The 20421-nt window shown below is 44.0% G+C and overlaps 1 long non-coding RNA gene across 1 annotated transcript; it reads right to left on the bottom strand.

The window, feature by feature from the left end:
* Positions 1-2305: 2305 nt before the first annotated feature.
* On the bottom strand, positions 2306-20366 carry LOC123375374. Its single transcript, XR_006581419.1, has 3 exons — positions 20122-20366; positions 2589-2692; positions 2306-2452 (listed from the first exon to the last, which is right to left on the bottom strand). It is a non-coding gene; the product is annotated as an uncharacterized LOC123375374 (long non-coding RNA).
* Positions 20367-20421: the final 55 nt, after the last annotated feature.

Here is a 20421-nt window from a genome sequence, read left to right as displayed (position 1 = left end):
GCTAATTCTGAACTGGTATCTTTGCATCATGTTTATGCCCTTTTATTTTTGCCAGTGGTTATTTCGACTGTCAGTCTTTCTCAGCAATAACATAGTATTTCATAAGTCTCTGGCAGGCTCTTTAAAGGAGCTGGGTCTTTCACACAAGAGAATATAAGCTCTCTTTCTATTTGCTTGGAGCAGGTCATTTTGGGAACTACCCAAGCTCACTTCGAAATATTTTTCCATGTGCCAGAAGTTGCTTTTGAAGTCCTCTGCCCAACCCACATGGATTTCAGTGCCAGGCTGCTCGGGAGCTGTACCCAATAGTCCATAACAGGAAGTGTGTCAGCACTATCTGTTCACATAGAGGGTGGGGAAGAGAGACAGGGGAGTGGTACAGATGCTCATTGAGTGAAAAATCATCTGACATGTCCTAGGTTTAGGATCCAATCACAGATGGGTCAGATGAAACCTATTCAACTCCCAAGTTCAAACAAGGCTTTATTCTTTCATATTTTTGGCCCTTGGATGTGAGAGCATGTTGTAATATCATGCTTTTTAAAAGTGCAGTATGCAGGAAATCACATTTGAAGGGCTTGGCATGTATAGTATTCTTATGGAGTTCACTTTTCCCCATTGCTTTTAATCTGTTTTCTATATTTTTTCAGCTTGCTTTTCCTTCTGATTTATTGTTTTATTAGTCTATTTTTAAAATAAGACATATTTCAGCTTAAGGGTTTTTAATGTAATTCATATGAAAATTAGTGATGGACGAGCCTCAAGCTCTTTAGAGGCTAGATCTGTTTAGGAGAAGTGTCCAAAAGTACAGAGGTTTATCCAAAGCTAATCTGAAAATATCCAAATCTCTGGTCTAGACATGGACATAAGAACCTACTGGCTCAGAAGGTTTGTCATTCTCCTATATGGGCCTACTTCTCATACTATTGATTCCTCACTACACTTTCAGACCCAGATTTTCAATGAGTCTTTGTTGCAAAATTTGCAGGCACATCCCTTAGTGTGGGCAAAAATATAGCATTTAAGTCCTGACTCAGCAAAGCACTTAAACACATGCTTAAACCCTATTACAGTCAATGAGACTGAAGCACATGCTCAAGGGCTTTGCTGAAGAGGCCTTAGGTCCTGATCCAAGGCCACTGGAAAGACTCCCATGGCTTTCATTGGGCTTTGGAGCAGACTATTACTGCCTATACATATTTGTACATGCGAATGCCCATTTGGTCAAGCCCATAAGAGGGTTATACACTTATATCCCAAACACAAACAGAGCAGAGGCTGGCTGACAATTTGTCCCAGATCACTTCGTAAGTGCCTGAGTCTACAAGGTTCATGGTGAATTGGAACTGAGGGCACCCAATGCTTTGTAGGATCAGGCCCCAAGTTCTGGCTGGACATTTATATGATGACATGTCAGCCACCCTCTCATTCATGCCTTTATATTGTCCTGAAAACAGATTTATGCTGAAATCATAAAAACGAGTTTCTTTGGGTGATTTCTGGTGGTTTCTAGTGTATTTTCCAATCAAATCAGAAATACTATAAGATCATCCATTCCCTCCGTTTTTTCTTTCCAGCCTTGCCTAGCATCCGGAAATGCTGAAGCACACAATAAAAGGTATACAGTTTTTAAAAGATTAAATCAAATGTTTGAACTCCCAGAAAGAGTTTGATGTGTGCTCAAGTTGCATTTGGATTTGATATTTAAGCAAAAATTTAGGTGGATCCTTATTCTATGCAGTTGGGATTTGCACATTCCTAATGTAAAAAGAGACGTGAAAGTGATCAGTTCAATTAATACAAGAAGTGACTGGAGAAGGTGGACTTGGAGGAGTCTAGATAGAGAAATTAAGAAGGGTTATTTGGTTAATGATATACTGGATCTATCCATGTCCTCAGTCAAGTTCGCATTTAGCTCCTGAAATATGTGCAATGGAGATCAACTAGGAAGGAAGATCAACATGATATAAATATACACAACGTCAAAAGACACCTCAGAACAGACTCCAAACATGTCACTCACTACCTATTACATCACTGGTATATTTTTCATTCTGAGATATATGGGCTAAGTTCATCCCTGGTGTTCATCTCTATGGATATCCATGCAGTTAATCTAAGGAGCAATTTGTCCCTCTCTTTTAGGGAGTCTAGTCTAGCATTGTTGGAGTTCCCATGAAAGCAATATGTGCTACAAGTGCATGTTCATAGCAGTAAAGACAACTAGGTAGTTTGATCAATCAGAATGTACTTTCCAGAGATTTATGAGTCAGAAACTACAGATAGGTGAATCAGTTCAAATAAAATATGAACCTTTTTAGACCTTTGACCAGTTTTATAGCTGAACTCAAACTGCTCCTTTTAATGAGTTTCAGCAATGTTCAGATGTGAATTTGCAGGACCCGGAATGGAAGCACAACACACTAGGAGAAAATCTGCTCTGCGGCTGGGCCTGGAACAACAGATGGAGACAAACATTTATTGATAAAGTCTGTTATCACAAGATTTCCAGCAAAGTTTTGCTGACTCAAGAAATCGATAGTTTGGATAATCTCTGGAAAAACATCCAAAGCCAGTTTTAAACTGACCTTTTGGAGGCTTTCTCAACATGAGCAGAAATCTACACCAAGAGAAAGGATGAGGAGGAAGTGAGAACGCATCACCCAAGTCTCTAGTGATTCCCATGGCGCAACTGAAAGAAAAGGAGATCAGAGAATAAATCAAACCAGCTGATAGGAGAGCACAGCAGAGCAATCAAAAGTCACTTACTGATCCTAGACCAGTCATACCCAAGGATGGAAACCTCTAATGGAATAATAATTACACCACTGGGCTAAAAAGTATAAATTTTTTTGTAGGCCTCATAGAAAATGTGAATTTCAAGGTGTGATTTGAAGGAGGATAATGCAATAGTTCTGTGGGTGTTTATGGGGACCTCCTCCTCCCAGGCGTGAAAGACAGCATGGGAGAAAAAACAAAGGTATTTGTTTGAAAATGCAACAGGTGAGCAACAGAGGTGGGCAGCCAGAGCCAGTCACAGACTGATGTCAACATTTCAATCATGTTTGAGAGATGATAGGTGGAGTAAGGATGTACTACAGAAAAATCAATGAGCTCATAAAGTAAGTTCGCTGATGGAAAATGTGGGGATAAAGCAGAAATTGCATGGCAAGGCTTTCATCCAGTGATAAACATGACAATTAGGACAACAATGGTAGATCTTCAAAGGAAGTGAATATGATGGATGAAAGAACTCATCCTAGTTCGTACTCTGACTTTTTTAGCTAGAAATCCTTTACTGGACAGCACTGCTATTTCAAACCCTCTGCACGTCTAGGCCGTTTGGTGGAAACATTTGCATGAACTTAAAGTTTGGGAAATTCCAAACAAATAAAAAAATACTGCTTCACCCTCCATTTATAGTCAACCTATGGAATTCAACAGAAGCTCACCCGGCTGGAATTTGTAAGGGGGCTGGACTGCTTCCTGATCATTAATTACATTTGTGGTTATTCATGCAGTAGTAAGGGTAAGATGACTATTTCCCACACTACATCTAGCATGGTTAGATGAACTGGGAGGAGCGGATGGTGCTGAATTTGGTAGCTGCATTATTGGCTTTTTCACCTTCTTTTTAGTGAGCAGTTTTTAGCCATGGCTGGAGTCAGGATACCCGTCTTGCTGGATCAGTAAGCCAAGACGCTATGACACACCCTATTCTAATACAGTTCAGAGAAATGTCACCCATCTGAGAATTCTACTGTGTGCCAAAGCCTGGCCTACATGCTTCATTTCCACTTGTTTAGCTGTTAGTCACTGTAGCAGTCTGCCTCCTGAGAGCCCCTTCCTAGCCTGGGGTGACACTGCAGTGCCCTGCCTCAATTTCCCTCCTCAGATAACTCAAGAACTCTACGACACACCTTCTTGCTTAAATAATACCCCTTCTAAGGGACAGTTTATTACAAAACATAAACAGTCTGTAACAAAAGTCCCAGAACATAATCCATATTACCCCCAGTGTCCTTTAAACCCCACTCTTCCCAGTGGGGAACAACCCCCCTCCAGCCTTTCTGCTGGGAGTGCATCTTTACAATACTCTGGTATCTTCCGCCACACCTAGGCTCCTTGCTCACCCTTGTGTGTCCTGCCAGACTGCAACCCAGGCCATTTCAGCTGGAGTGCAACTCCCTCATCCCAGCAGGAACCCCCATGGCCTCTCTGCTAGAAGATCATCTTCACCAGGAGAGCATCCCTCCTTCCCCCCGACCCTCTCACTGTTCCCGTGGGTCCAGCTCTCCAGCATGGACGTGTCAGTGGGTAAACTTTTCTGCAGCTCCCCTGCCTCTGCCCTCTACGTCCCTTGGCTTCGTCTCTCTGGCTTAGAGCTAGAAGCCACCTCCCTCTTGCCTTCTACCCTCTCCAGCTCTCTGGCTTGGGGAGGTCAATAGGCAAACTCCTTTTGCTACTCTCATTGCCTTCAGCAGCTCGCATCTGCCAATCTCCTCCTCTCAGGCAGCTCTGACTCACTGAGTCTCTCCCCACTCTGCAGCCCTCATGACTTCTTTTAAGCCTAACTGGGAGGCAGCAGATGAGTCACGGGTGCATTGGCTTCTTCCTTCTTAAAGGGGCTAATGCTGCCCTGTGACAGGCACATAAGCAAAACCATGGGACAGCGCCCGATTTCATTTACACCAGTGTAAATCCAGAGGGATTAAACTAGTGTAACTGACATATGAACCTGAGCCCTTATGCTTAGAAAAAGTACATGAACTAGGGAAGAGCCCGGGACCGAACCCTGGAATCCTGACTGCCAATTCCAGCCTCTAACCAATAGACCATACTCTCTACCTGCCTGGAGCCAAATTCTGCTTATTCACTGGCTTTACACAAGCTTAACTGAGACCAGATTTTGACCCTTATAGTGCTGTCTGTTGTAGTTACAGAGCTTTCCCCCAAGGATCTAGAGTTTAATGCTAGGGAAAGAAACTTCTTAGGAAGAGTCAAATGTTTTGTCTACAGAAAGACACATCCACATCTGAAATAGCAAAACCGACTCCAGCCTCGGATTGCCCTTTTGTCCCACTGATTCTTTTCAGACACCAGGATCTGCTAGTTTTCATCACTTTCCTCCTATAAACCATATTTTCTGGCCATGACCTCTTAGAAAAACTAGTTAGTATATTAGTTTTCCAAGACAGCTTCAGTATCAACAGCGAGCAATGTTGTGAATTCGATGACATTGCTCGGTTTTTTCCCCCTCTCTCTCAAGGGAGCTATTAAATGCACACACATGGCTAATTGTGCACCGTGGCATAATGAGGTGAGCCTTAGAAACTGCAAAGTTTTCCACTCCCTTCGGCTGCAGGTGGGGCGTGATGCCATGTGGAGAATAACTGATGTGGTTGCAGAGTTCCCAGGATCGTGTCATGATTCATTCATACTCAGACTTTCTGGAAGAGAAGTGTTTGAGACTGGCCAGAAGTAGAGTGGAAGGACTATTTGCTGAGAGCTTTTTTTCAGAAATATTTTAAACATTTTTCATTTTTCCAAATATCAGTTCAGCTTCCCACACCCACACCCCTTTCTGTCCCTCTCGAAGCTTTTAAGTGGATAATGACACTTATGTCTGCTCCTGCCCTTCCAACTAAGATATATTCCAGGCCCAGTGACATAAGCTGCCCAGAACAATAATTGAAAGACCATTTGGCCTTCTTATAAAGAGGAGATTTGGATGGCTAGGTATGTCTAGAAGTGCATTATGAAGCAACCCCACTAAAGCTGCTCGCCATGCACCAGAGTGCCTGGTTAATCATGTGCTCTCTTACCCTTTTCACAGTTCACTACTGAGAAATATCAGCAACATATGCAAAGTACTGAAGTGCCGGAACTCATTTCATATTCACAATGTAGAGACATATAATGGACCACAATGCAATCTACAGAAAGCCCATATTGCACAACCGGTGATAGGCCACTCTCCATTAGTATATGTCATTTCATTTGAAAAAACAGTTGCTAGATCTTCCCTTTATAATAATTTTCTTTCGAATGAGGCTCAGTTCCCCAGTGAGAAGGCACTGTGCAGACTTTTGTGGGTATGATACTACCTGTCCCATGTCCTGAGATCTACAGCAGGAGAGAGGTCACTCTGTCTAGGAACACTCATGGGCTGCAGGCTACAAAATCTCTACTGCTTTTACCTGGGATATTGCCTTCCAGCAGGAAACCAGAAATCTGTCTCTGGTACCCTCATATAGAATATTTCATGGGCGGCACGTAATGGAAGCTGGAGAAGGCTAAGCCTCCCCAAACCTTGAGCCGCTGTGGGGGCCAATGACAGATTTGGGGCCCCCAGAAAAACCTCCCCCTACCATGGGTGGAGGAGCTCTGGGCGGGGTATGGTGGGGGACACATAGTTTTTCTAGTCTCGGGGCTGCAGCAGGGGAGGGGGAGAGGAGCAATCAGGAGAAGGGACCTCGGGGAGAGGGAGGGGCAGGGCCGGGACCAGGGCCAAGAGCTTCATCACGGTCCCATCCGAGGCTAAGAGCTCAACTTAAAGTTGCCAACCCTCCAGGTTTGTCCTGGAATCTCCAGGAATTAAAGATTAATCTTTAATTAACGATTATGTGGTGTGATGAAACCTCTAGGGATATGGCCAACCAAAATCAGTAACCCTAGCTCAACCCTGGCTGGAGCCAAGCTCTCAACCCTCCCCGCTGCCCCCCATGGCCCTTACTGGGCTCTCAGCCCACGCTCCGCCCCAGCCAGGGTCATGGGGAGAAGGGGCCAAGCTTTCAGTGACACCCCGTCCCCCGGGCCACTCATCGCCTATGGGATATTTTATATTTTCTAATAGGCCATCTTGACTTCTATACTTCTAGAACATATTTGCCAGTTGTATTCTGAACAGAAAGCAAAGTCTTGGGATGTTACTGTTTGGCTTGACGGCCTCTTAATTAATTAATAGGCAGCAGGTTTAAAACAAACCAAAGGAAATATTTCTTCACACAATGCACAGTCAACCAGAGGATGTTGTGAAGGCCAAGACTATAACAGGGTTCAAAAAAGAACTAAATACATTCATGAAGGATTGGTCCATCAATGGCTTTTAGCCAGGATGGGCAGGGATGGCGTCCCTAGACTCTGTTTGCCAGAAGCTGGGAATGGGCGAGAGGGGATCGACCACTTGATGATTACCTGTTCTGTTCATTCCCTCTGGGGCACCTGGCATTGGCCACTGTCAGAAGAGAGGATAATAGGCTAGATGGACCTTTGGTCTGACCCAGAATGGTTGTTCTTATATTCTCTGCCCACCACCAGCATCTCCCTCCCTGACAGTATTGCCATGGCCCAACAACTGGTGAGGCTGAATTTGCCCAGTACCGAAATAAGCAATTTCCCGTTCCCATCAGCCTAAGGGGAAAGCAGCTGATTAGTGCTCAGCTTACACTCAGTAGGCTCTGCCTAATGCCCTGGTGACCTGTGCCAGATCAGCCTGAACGTCCTCCTCTCCTCAGGCCCGGTTCCCAAACCCCCTCCCAGGTGGGGTAGAAAAGATCCGCATTCTTGCTAGCAGGATAGACATAAGAAGCCTTCTGCCCTCAATGAGCTTGCTCCCTGACTTGTAGGTGTGGGGACAGAATTACAGCTCCCTCATGCAGCAAGAGTACAACCTCCCCAGGTCCTGAAGAGGAGAAATGATGTCAGGTCTCTCCCACTTCTGCATGCTGCGTTTTGCTCTTCATTGTCTCCATTGGAGGGGAGAGAAAGAGTGAACAGAGTGTGCAATGGGGTGGAGACCGAGTGAGTGATGGGAGGCAGACAGAGGTGAGTAGCGGAGGGTCCAGAGAGGAAAGTTAGTGATACGTGTTTGAGTTGGAGGGGAGCAGATAGATAGCACCTGAGAAACAAATGTGAATGGAGGGGCACAAGAAAGATAGAGGAGAGGATGGAGAGCACATTAATGTTTAAAATGACTGAGTAACTTTTCATTTTAAACTGTTAGAAATATTTGAATGTATTTATTGTATGTTTTTTAGTTTTTATAGAGTCTACCTTCTCAGTAGCCCACACGATCCTTCTCCACCTCCCCTCAGTCTGGCTCAGACTTGGCTTCCACTCAGGTTGCTGGCAAAACTTCCCCCTGATCTAAAGGATGTAGACTTGTGCTCTTTACCAGTATGTATGCATAATTCATACACAGAGCCAGATCCTCACCTGGGGTGAAATCGTGGCTCCATTGTGTTTGTATAGCACTTAGCACTCTGGGGTTCTGGTCTACGGCTGGGTGTTCCTAGTCCAAATAATACATAATATTGAATTCAGTGGGAGTTTTGCTATCTCAAATTTCAATGGACCTAGGATTTTGCTCCTGGTATAAACTGGCATAGTTCCATATACTTGGATGGAGCTGTGCCGGTTTACACCAGCTGAGGGTCTGACCCACCAATGCTTGGGTCAGTTGGGAAGGCGAAGGGGAGTTTCTTTGTACGGGATCCCAGGTTTTCTTAGATCAGTCCTGAATCACAGAACTGGGACCATGCATATCAAATGAAGACCCCAGTTCAGCAGAGCACTTAACTAAATGAATAGCCCCATTGAAATCAGTGCTCATCTGGTTTGGGACCGGCATGATTAGTGGAAACCATAGGGTAGCCTGAAACAAAATCATAAAAAAATAGACCATAACAAATAAAAGAAATAAAAAGTTGAGATAAAGTTTGAAAAAGTAAAAATATTGGAGAAAAATAATAATTTTAAATGAATAAAGGAAAAACAAAAAGTTAATACGAGTACATTTTACTTCATTCATTCATGCTACTGGTTTATTTGTAAAATTGGAGGGGGTGGGTGGGTAAAAATGTCAGAGAGGAGCTCATCACAGTCCTGGAAGGGTCAGGGAGAGGAGACCATGAGCTAATTACAGCCAAGACAGGGATGATTGGCAGCATGCTAGTGCATTTACTTTTCCAGTTCACATACTGCTGACAAAATACACTGGATCCCCTCATTGGCTCTCATTACACCATTCATTATTTCACCTATCTTTTGCAAAGTCTGTTCTCTCTCTGTCTTCATTCCAAACCAAACAGTCTTTTTCACTGCCTCACCCAGGGACATCTTTCCACAAGCCACTTACCCACCACCCCACTCTTCTCCCAAATGCACCATGAATCCAGTGATATACCTGAGAAACATCAATGATATTTTCATCCTTTGGACAGAGAACCTACACACTCTCATCTAGTTCCACCACAATTTCAACAGCCACTACCCATCCATTACACTCTCTCTGGAATACTACCACTTCCTAGACACCACAATCAGCTTTAACAGTAGAACTCTATAGACAACTATATACAAGAAACCCACGGATCACCCCCAAACATACCAAGAAATCTGTTATCTACAGCCAGGCACTCAGATACCATAGAATATGCTCCAAGGAGAAAGCATAACTTCGATTGTATTAGAGCAAAATTCATTTACTCTGAGATAAAAGAAATGGTCAAGATTTTTTTTAAATGAATACCCAAAGTCAGACTCTTAACTCAAGTCCATATCTAGGCACCTATATGGCCTCATTTTAAAAAGTGCATGAGTCCTGCCAACCAGCTGCTGAGTGCTTTTGAAAATGAAGTAACTTACCTAGAAGCTTCATGTTAGATTTAGAAGCCTAATTGTAGGCACTTTGTTTTGGAACAGTAATAAACAAGAAAAAGAGAGAGAGAGAGAGAGAGCAGTCAGATCTGGAACTTTGTAAGTACAGCTATGTGTAACAGGACTTTATTGAGTGATTATTATATTCATCATTATATTCATTACTTATATGTAAGGCACCTATCATCGTCACAGCAGTGAGGCAAAATTGTACCAATATTAACGATCAGTTACACAAGACCATGCACAATGGATGGCTCTAACATACTGTTCTTTCACAAGGGATAACAAAAGCAGACAAAAACTAAGTCAGAGATTAGGTGAACCAAAGGAGGAGGTTTTACATTTTGTTCTGAAGCTCATTACAAACAACATCTACTTAACTATTGTCTAGAACATCTTCCTCTTCCCGACCACACACCCCATTTGTGTTACAAAGACATTTTCCCTGGAATGTAGCTGAACCTCAAACTGGCTTCTATTATTGCAGGCTCAATTTCATCTTGGTAGGGCCCAGATTCAGCAAAGTACCTTTTCATGTGCATTGATAGTCTTGGCCATATTGCACAGTAAAACAGAAAGGTGATTACAATGATACTGCTGTTCCCCTTTCCCACCCACAGTCTATGACAGTATATATACACACGCTGGAATAGATCCTTGACCCTTTGTAGACCTCATGATCTCAGTTCCTCAGGAAGAAAAACTTGCTTCCACAATTTTCCATATGTGCCCACTACAATTAGCTTGCATGCTGACTGTGGCAATTGACATGTAACCCCTTTGGGGTTTAGTGAGTAGGCATACTGCTGGAGGACTGAGAAGTACAAGTGTTATCAGACATCAGGAGGAAGGTCCGGTGGTGAGGACAAAGAAGGTGTTGGGAGAAGGCCTTGGGGAAGTAGCCCAGGGAGTTGTAGCTGTCGCACAACTGTACCAGGAGGCACTCTAGACAGGGCCCTGGGCTGGAACCCAGAGTAGAGGGTGGGCCCGGGTTCCCCCCAAATCTCCCAACTCCTGATCAAACACAGGAGGAATTGACCTGGACTGTGGCTTCTACCAGAGGGGAAGGTCTCTGGGCTGTTTTCCTGACCCACAGGGTGAATCTATGAGGTGAGCAAATCCGCCAATAAGCGCAGGACCCACCAAGGTAGAGGAGGAACTTTGTCACAGTACCTATAATCTCAGATAATCTCTTGCTAATTATTCTTGGAATTACCTAGGATAACTTTACTCATGAGTAATCAGAACTACTTGGATAAATTAAGGTGAACACGTTCTTGTGCTCTCCTTTCTCCCAAATTACCGGCACATGCAAGAACCACCATCTTCACATGGGAAGGAAGAAAGGCTCCCGCAGTAATGCAAGTCACATCTGCACTTTCATTAGTCAGTCTAGTGTTACAACAACCTTGAGAGAAGAGTATGGGAGGTTCCCAGACATAATTCATTGAGAATCTTCACATATTTTCCCCTCCTGCCCCTGGCACAGAAGCGTCATTCAAGCTAGTAAAATATGTGTGGAAATACTTAACCGCTTGCTGTTACTTGTTACAGCATCGACCGCTCTACTACAAATAGGTCCGCCATTGACCTAGGTGGGGCAGTAAAGATTTTTCAGACCCATCAGTTGTGTGGTACTTGGTTTAAAATACAAATCCTCCTGTGGGTTTAACATTCTCAGCACTTGGAGTTTTCAGTTCGCTAAGGATCCATCCCAGCTTACAGATGCATCTCTGATCTGGTTAATGGAAATTTGCAGTGTCTCCTACACCAATGCTCTACGCCTGTAAACAGTTCTGTGGTAATTCAGGGATAGACTGTCACAGATACTATGGAGGTGAGAGTAGTATATATATACACCTCTACCTCGATATAACACTGTCGTTGGGAGCCAAAAAATCTTACCGCGTTATAGGTGAAACCGTGTTATATCGAACTTGCTTTGATCAACCGGAGTGCACAGCCCTGCCCCCCCAGAGCGCTGCTTTACCGCATTATATCCGAATTCGTGTTATATTGGGTCGTGTTATATCGAGGTAGAGGTGCAGAATAGAATAGCATTGCTGTCTGCTCTGAGTGTGGGGCAGTGCATACCTTCCCCACCCTAGAAAAAGGCCAAACTGACTGACACATTTCCTTCCCTGTCCTCACCTTGCTCTGGGGAGGAGTAAGTTACTTCAACTCTTTTCATGGAGCAACTTACTCCCCTCTACACTCCCAACTTGTTATTCTGCCCTATGAGTCAGGAAAGTGGAAACATGGCCTCTCCTACTCCTGTCTATTCTCAATCTCCTCCCTGCCCATCTGTGGCAGTATATGGTGTGTAGACCCCATTTCCCCTCCTCAGCAAGAGTTGCAACCTGAGCAGAGCTGAGAACAAGGTGAGGCCTTATTCCCACTCATTCCCATATGCAGCTGAGTAAGGGCTGTGACAATCTAGCCCTTGATAACACCCACCATTTCACTGCTCCTTCCCCTCTGGAAGCCCATTGAGAGTCATGCTGCAGTCCTCATTCACACTAGAACCCATGAAGTGCTGACAGCTCAAAACAGATACTCATCTGAAACCATCATGCTTTGACTGGTGGGTTGCATCAAACAGCAGCAGTACAGGTTTCTCAGAGTTTTGGCGGGAAATCATAGGTGGACCCAGGTGCCTAACAATGGGAGCAAGTTTCCTCAGAAAGCATTGTACATTTTAAAGCTTGTTGCTCTGATTTGAAAAAGATGAGTCACCCAATCTCAAAATTGCATTTCAATGGAAAACTGAGGGGTTGACTAAACAATTGTTTCATGAAAAGTTATCTGCTTTCTGTGGACAAATTTGATTATTTTATCAAAAAAAAAACACACCTGAAAATCTAAACATTTTTGGATGAATTTTTTTTTTTAAAGCCCTTTGTTTTCATCCAAAATCATTTAATTTTCTTTTGGGAAATGAAACCCATTTTCTGAACAGCTTTGAGGGAGAGGGATAGCTCAGTGGTTTGAGCATTGGCCTGCTAAACCCAGGGTTGTGAGCTCAATCCTTGAGGGGGCCATTTAGGGATATGGGGCAAAAATTTATCTAGGGATTGGTCCTGCTTTGACCAGGGGGTTGGACTAGATGACCTCTTGAGGTCCCTTCCAACCCTGATATTCTATTAATAGTAACATGTCATCATGACATGTACTTGCAGAACATCTTTCAACCACTAGATTTCCCTGTGTGCTGTCTAGAATTCCAGACAGGGAGTGGTCCATGGTGAACCAGACAATGGAAAGGATGCTGTGGGGAACCCTGTTTGCCTGTCTGTAGCATACAGCTGTTGTCACTCATCTAAAAAGGATTGTGATCCCACATATTATGATGCATGAGGTCTCAGGCTGCCTCCTAAAGCCATTCACTTTAGGTGCCAATGCAAGTTCTCACTTATCTTAGATACCTGCCAAATACAGACTTATACCATCTCTCAGTGATAGATTTCATGGAGGGAAAAGATGGCAGAAGCCAGCAGGGCCATGTCTAAGTTGGGGATTTCTGAGCATCTCACCTGATGATGGGCCTGGTGAGTCACTTTAGCAAAGTCCTTATCACTGAGAAATCCCTACATCTTTTTGCCAGCTGGGCCTCCATCCTCAAATCCATGTGTGGCCTCCCTCAAGGGGCAAATGTTTTTGTCTGGATGTTTTTCTATTTTGCAGCACTGGTTGTAAGTTGCCTATTTGTTTTCAGGGTTACTGCTGTCATTATCAGGACATTATTAATGATTAACAGTTATCATAGTTATGTCCATTTAGAAGGTGCACTTACATAATTTAGATGCACAATCAACATCTCATCAGAATCAGCTGCCAAAATGGGCCATACACTGAGGGGGGGAGGGGAATCACAGCCAGGAGACTAACTCAAGTCAAGGGGGCTCCAGTTCCTGAATGGAGCTGCGCTGTAAGGGCCTGATCACCGTTCAGTTAAAGGGAGTTGGATCGGACTCTGAAGGTGGTCAGCTCAGAGCTTAGACTGATTTCTGGTGGGAATCAGATCCAGCCCAGGATTTATTGCTCATAACATCCTACTTGCAAGTTCATGAGGAAACTCAAGAAAAGTGCTGCATGGCAGGCTACCAGGAGTCAGCTTGGTTCAAAGGCCTAAGTACCATAGGCTTAGAGTTAAGAGGCAGATTTTCCTAAGAGCTCAGAACCCAGGATGCTGGATCACACTGGGGGGGGATGCAGACTCCAAAAGTGAGCACTAACCTCTGAAAATCTGACCCTGATCTCTTTTGAAAATCTAGCCCCAAAAGTCTCCCCTGCTGTATCTTTCAGATTTGATATAAAAGTTTCTCTGACTTATAAAGGGTTTTTAAAAATATATATCCCTTTATCTCCCAACAAAGACACTTAATAGAGATAGTTAAACCATCTGCTCACAGACAACCAATTAGATTAGATGAGTAAGCAACCCTGGAGACAAACACTGTCTAAACAAGTGCAAAATATCCTCACACAATCTGTCCATTATAAAAATGGAACTGGTCTCAATATTGATTTGTCCCAGGTGGAAAATATCCCCAGTATTCTACATATGGTGCTAGTATGTTTAGCCAAATATTAGTGGGGAACATTTTTTTTCTTGGACTAGTGAGCACAGGAAGGTGCATAAAGTAGAGAAATATAGTAAGCCCCAGAGATTATGTGTTGGGCTTGTGATGAATTGTCAGCGACACTAATCCTGGGATATAGCCACCGGACAGCATGACTGATTATTATAATATTATAGAAAAATCAAACAAGGAGAATCTATCTGGCCAAATGAAAAAACATAGGCATTTAACCTGATCCCTTAACTTTCTCCATTCTCACATTCTCCCCCACTTCTATGCCAATGCAACTATTTTGGGTTGGAGTAATGTAGCAGACAGAATTTGGCCCATTATTCCTAACTCTGCAGTACTGGAGTCTTTCGGTTTTATATATACACAGAGAAATATACAATAGGTTCCTCCAGATCAGAGAGACAGATTTAAGTGCCGATGTCTAATTCAACTTCCCAGAAAGGTGTAGACCAGTGGTTTTCAAATGGTGGGTCGCGACCCAGAACTGTGTTGTGGAATGGATGGGACTGGGTCATGGTGACTCTGGTCAGCACCACCAACCGGGCCATTAAAAGTCCCGTCAGCAGTGCTGCCCTGCTAAGGCAGGCTAGTCCGTACCTGTTCCAACACCGCGCTATGCCCCGGAAGCAGCCAGCAGCAGGTCCGGCTCCTAGGCAGGGAGCCACCAGGCTCCACACGCTGCCCCTGCCACGAGCAGTGGCTCTGTACTCCGATTGGTTGGGAACTGGCCAATAGCATCTGGGGGGTGGTGCCTGCATGTGAGAGCCATGCAGAGCCACTTGCGTGCCTCCACATAGGAGCCGGACCTGCTGCTGGCTGCTTCCAGGGCACGGCATGGTCCACGGTGCCAGGACAGGCAGGAAGTCTGCTTTAGCACCCCCGCTACACCACTGACCAGGAGCCACCCAAGGTAAGCCTGTGCCCCAATCCCCAGCCCTGAGCCCCCCCAAACCTGGAGCCCCTTCCTGCACCCCAAACCCCTCATCCCCATTCCCACCCAAAAGCCTGCACCCCCAGCCCAGAGCCCTGATCCCCTCCCACACCCCAACCCCCTGCCCCAGTCCAGAACCCCCTCCCACATCTTGAACCCTTCATTCCCGGGACCACGCCACAGCCCTCACCCCCAAACCGCAACCCTCTGCCCAAGCCCTGAGCCCCTCCCACACCCCAAACCCCTCATCCCCAGCTCCATTGAGTAACGGGCATCAACAATTTTCTTTAACTGGGTCACCAGAAAAAAAGTTTGAAAACCACTGGTGTAGACCATTCAAATGTTCTCTACAAAGAGAGAGATCTCAGAGCATCACAATAGGAGAGTATCACATGCAAAAAATCTACATCAGCACAATGTACACTTTGAGATCACGGAATGATTTTTAAACAGATATCACAGTTTTATAGGCTCAGTTTTGTGCCCAAAATTTTTATGGCTGCAAGAGATGCCATTGAGATGTCTAAGACCTCAGTCCAGCAAACCACTTAAGCATGTGCTTAATTTGACCTCAGTGGAATTACTCATGTGCTTATGCTTAGGTACTTTGTTGGATCAGAACCAGATGGTCAAATGACATTAATTGGGAAATTCAGAGTTCCCACAGCACCCTTATTTCTATCTGTTGTGGTTAGATGCATTACAATTGGGTCTCACTCATGATCAGAGAACAGAGAGACCATAAGACAAGATGCTGCTCGCATCAATATGAATAATCAGTTACAGGGAAAGTGTTCAGTTTAAACGTAAGCCATCCCAGCACCGTTCAACTACCTTACATAGCATTAGTGCAGGGGCAGTATTATCAATCAACCGGAGATCACATGCACAATGTGCCTAATTCCAACCCTCTCAGGAGGGAGACAGGGTCATTTTGGTGGCCCTTTATTCACACATATGCTGACACTATATTAGTCTGACCAGTCCCAAGGACTGGCAGGCCGAGGGGGATCCATGCACACTTGGAAGTCCCATTAGCTGTGCTGGAAGGGGGTATGGTCAAGCCAATGAGCAGCTCTTGATTCAAGCATGGACACTGGTGCCCCTCTCCCTGCCCACAAAGGGCTCATAGATAGTGCTGCAGCACTGCGAAGCAGAATGCGATGGGCCCAAGACTAGCTCTAAGAGAAAGGTTACATATGTAGAGGCAACAGCAAAAGTTTCCATTCTTTAGACTACCCCATAATATTCACCAAAATCTATCACACTGCCAATGTTGCCAGTTTTCACAATTGCATCATGAGCAGTGTTTTTTTTTTTTAAAAGCCCCAGCTCCAAGAGCCATGTGATTCCATAAGAATCTCAGCTTCCATTTTAAAAATAAAAATACTATTTCTGGCCCTTATGGTCACAGAAGAGCATGAAAACATGACTCCTAAACTCTCAACAAAAAGACAGCAAATAAAAAGAGCCAAACATTGATTCTTTTTAATAAATTTCATGATTTTTAAGACAATCTCATGATTTGGGGAGGCCTGAACTCATGATTTTTTAATACTGGGTTTGGCAACACTGCATTCCTCATGCACCTAAACTCCCAGTGAATCTAGGAATGCAGAATCGGGCCCTGAATCAGCACCACACAGCCCTGCAAGATTGTGTATCATCTCTTGATAGAAGACTGCCTGTCTCTTCCCTTCCTCCACTCCTTATCAATTGCACAAATACAAAATGGGACTGCCTAGGAAGGAATACAGCAGAAAGCATCTGGGATAGTGGATCACAAACTAAATAAGAGTCAACAATGTAATATGGTTGCAAAAAAAAAGGCACATTATTTTGGGACATATTAGCAGGAGTGTATTGTAAGCAAGACATGAGAAGTAATTCTTCCACTCTGCTTAGCACTGATAAGGTCTCATCTGGAGTACTGTGTCCAGTTCTAGGCACCATTCTTTGGGAAAGATAGACAAACTGGAAAAAGTCCAGAAGAGAGCAACCCAAAACTGATTAAAGATCTAGAAAACATGACCTATGAGGAAAGATTGAAAAAACTGGGTTTGTTTAGTCTGGAGAAGAGAAGACAGGGGGGACATGATGACAGTCTTCAAGTACATAAAAGGTTATTATAAAGAGGAGGCTGATAAATTGTTCTCCTTAACCACTAAGGACAGGACAAGAAGCAATGGGCTTAAATTGCAGCAAGGGCAATTTAGGTTAAACATCAGGAAAAACTTGCTAACTGTCAGAGTCGTTAAGCACTGAAACAACTTACCTAGAGAAGTTGTGAAATCTCCATCACTAGAGGTTTTTAAGAACAGGTTAGACAAACTCCTGTCAGAGATGACCTAGAGAATACTTAGCCCTGACATGAATGCAGGGGGCTGGACTAGATGACCAATTGAGGTCCTTTTTAATCCTTCATTTCTAGTATTCTATGGTTCTCCATCTCAAAAAATAAGAATGGGGGGAAGTCGTGTCAAACCCCTGGGGATATTCCACTTCAATCCTGCAAAATATTGAACACCTTCTGTGAAGTGCTGGGTGCCCTTAACTCCCATTGGCTTGATGGGCCTTACAAGCACTCAGTACCTCTCAGGAGTCCCTCAAGCATCTTGCACAGTCAGGCTCATATTCAGTCAAACCTATTTGAACATGACATTATTCCAGTCTGCCTATATCAGCTGGCTCCATAACCTCCAGCCACATACAGTAGCGAAACAATGTTCCTTTCACAGGATTCCCCAAAAGCAAATGATTGAAGAGAGGGAACTGCCTATAGTCAACTGCTGTAATGGCATAAAACAAAGCGATGCACTGAGCAAGAGAACTCTTAGATTTGGGGAGTTTATAGACCTCTTTGCCTGGGGATATATATATTTATTTAAGATTGAAATCCATTTGGATATACCCTCCAATACAAAAGGGAAACCAGATCTTTCCTGGGGCATCCAGTAGCTCATATTGGAGTTCTGGCTCCTGCTACACTAGCTGGCCCTGATGTAGCCAATATCCAATTTGCTAGCTTTCAGATCTGGATCCTGTACATTTTTGCAGGTGATGCACTCATTTGCCGATGCTTCTTCTGCCTACACCATTGCTAGACCACAGGGTCTATCAGAATGGTTCTTACAAGCTCTGACTTAGGTATCATATGTTATTAGAGGAACCTGTCTGGCACTTGAGGGAAAATAGCTATAATCTATTTGTATGAATCTGTTTTTTTACTGCAGTTGATGGGCTGTAACTACCTGAAGTCTAGTAAACAAACAACAATTGGTAGTGACATTTCAAGTGTTTCCACTGGGAATAAACTATGCATGTTGCGTCTCATATATGGCAAGCATGGTCTAGTGGCAAGACCAGGAAAACAGGAAACATGGCAGCTAGCTTGCATTCCAAGCTCTGCCCCTGATTTGCTATGTGCTCTCCAGCCTAGTCTTCAGAAGTGCTGAGCACCTTCAACTCCATTTGAAGTCAAAGGCTGCTGCAGGTGGGTGGTCATTGCCTCTGAAAATTAGACCATTGGTTTAGCCATATTGCAAACAGAGCTTACCTGAGGTTTTCAAAGCATTTTGAGACTCTCAGATAAAAGTAAATGTGTAGAAAAGAACAGACAACACGAACTTGCAACAAATGACTCTTGAAGTAGCCTCCACTTGTGGCAAGCTGTCAGGTAGCTTTCAGAGCTGCATGCAACAAATCAAGAAGTCCTTTAAACACAGAAGCCAGAAGGCATCTTCTTTGTAAGTGTTTGGTAGGCATGTTTTCTTTCAACTCAAGGGGATGTTTTAGCTGAGCGAAGCTCCTGGCAGATCTCATATAAAGACAATCATAACAGGGATAAAAGTCATTTCCTGAGAAAGCCAGACAGACAATTCACATCAGCCATGTGCAAGGAAATCCAGGGCCGTTTTTCCCAGCATCCCTTTCTGAAATTTAATATAGAAGGATCGTGATAATAAAAGGTGTGATTGATATAAAATGTCAGCAGAACATCAAACCATACTGAGTTTAATAACCACACAGGTCCTGCATCAAAGAAACCTGATCGAGATTATGAGACAGCAAAGAGGATAACATTCAAATATGTGCTGTTCGTTTGGAAAAAAATATTGGTTTGCTTCCACTATCAGTAGCTATTACACTGATATAGTGTTTCTCATACTGTGAGGAGCTGGCTCTGCTTGCTTGGGACTTTATGGTACTACAATGCAGAATCAAAATCTGATGCTAATAAAGATCTATAGGTAGTTAGTACCTTTCAGCTGGAAGAATCATGGAGGATTTAAACAGATGTCCCCTCTGCTGGAAGAACTCTGACAGTTAATTTTTCCTAGAGATGCTCAAACCGCAAAATTCACATCTGGGATCTGAATTCTGAACACCCCATAATTTGAGGGTGTTGGGATCCCAGGTTTTGGCTTCAGCCAAACCCTATTGATGGGCCATTTCCCCTTTGAGCTCAGCACATGATGGCCATCTGCTGAATGGTTAATATTAAAATGGATAAAGCATTCTTCTCTTCCCCTCGTAAATGGCTGGGTTGTGGCACCACATATTTAAACAACTGCTGCATTCCACCCCACAGGTGGCTGCATTTCAATGGCTTAGCGGACTCATATGTAACCACATGATCCTAAAAAAGAGCTTGCATTCTTTCAGAATAAAGTGTCCTCTCTCCATATCCATCCCCCAGATCTTCCCAGATTCTTGATACGATCCAGAGAAACTCTAGCGAGGCAATTCTACCAGCTGTGGGTTAGACATGTGGTAGGAGCCCTATGCTGGCTTTTTCCCTGACTGTTTCAGTCTCCAACCTGCTCTGTCATATGTGTGACTACTTTTATTTTGATTTCAGTTTCCCTTTTTTCCCCGCACACAGACACATGCCAGGGGAAGAATCAGAATAAGCATTATCGCTGCTGTCACCTGAATAAGGAAAGCATCTGTTCCTCCATCAGTGGGGCATTTCCACTAGCACCACAAAGGGAAACCTGGCTTGTCCGTTTGTTAGCCAAGAACACATTCCCACTCCCATTTAAGTTGGCGATAATGCTCCGCTCCTTTGGCATCTTGTGTGTTTTTCTCCCCTCTTCAATCTTTCTTGTTATTGGGAGTTTTGTGCTGACACGAGATCTCAGTTTTCCAGTCTAGACTTACCAGCTCCCTGCTGATTATTTCTCACTCACCCACCTGAAGCTTTTTGACATCACCAGTTGCCATGGAGGT

The sequence above is a fragment of the Mauremys mutica genome, chromosome 8 (assembly GCF_020497125.1).
Source record: "Mauremys mutica isolate MM-2020 ecotype Southern chromosome 8, ASM2049712v1, whole genome shotgun sequence".
In the NCBI taxonomy this organism is placed as follows: Eukaryota; Metazoa; Chordata; order Testudines; family Geoemydidae; genus Mauremys; species Mauremys mutica.
Note: the sequence above shows the minus strand (reverse complement) of the source record. Positions and strands in the feature narration are given on the sequence as shown.